Genomic DNA, 536 nt, shown 5'->3' on the forward strand with positions numbered 1-536 from the left:
CAAGGGGGATTGGATAGCTTGCTAATAATGTAAGTAAGTACATGGTGCCCTTGGGAGGATGAGACTGTGCAAACAAGATTTATGGAACCCTAATGTGGGGACCGGTCGGTTTTGTCATTTTGCTGAGTTTTAAATGAGCCATCTCTGAGGCAGAAAAGGGGCTCTCACTGCCATTAAAACAGAGAAGAGCCAGGAGTGGAGCATGTCTTTGGACCCAAGATCCCTGCACTGAGATGATGACAGAGACAGTGGCAGCAGAGGCAGCAGAACGAGCATGAGACAGAGTGGCGGGCTTGCCAGCCCTGGGAGTGAGAAAGCTGAGTGTGTCTGGGCAGGAGGCTTACTGGCAGAGTGGGGAGCACCTGTCAGCAGAGCTAAGAGAGCTTGGTAACACTTGCCCAAACAGTGCAGATCCCAAGCTGAGAAGCCCAAGATGAAAGAGAGGCATGACTCTGGGCGTGGTAGATGAGAGGCTCTCCAGATCGAAGAATTGTATCCTTACCATTGCTGATCCTGAATTGTAACCTGTTGCTTCC

This window comes from Orycteropus afer, unplaced genomic scaffold, assembly GCF_000298275.1.
Source record: "Orycteropus afer afer isolate SDZICR_OR568_19922 unplaced genomic scaffold, OryAfe1.0 scaffold00361, whole genome shotgun sequence".
Classification (NCBI taxonomy): Eukaryota; Metazoa; Chordata; class Mammalia; order Tubulidentata; family Orycteropodidae; genus Orycteropus; species Orycteropus afer.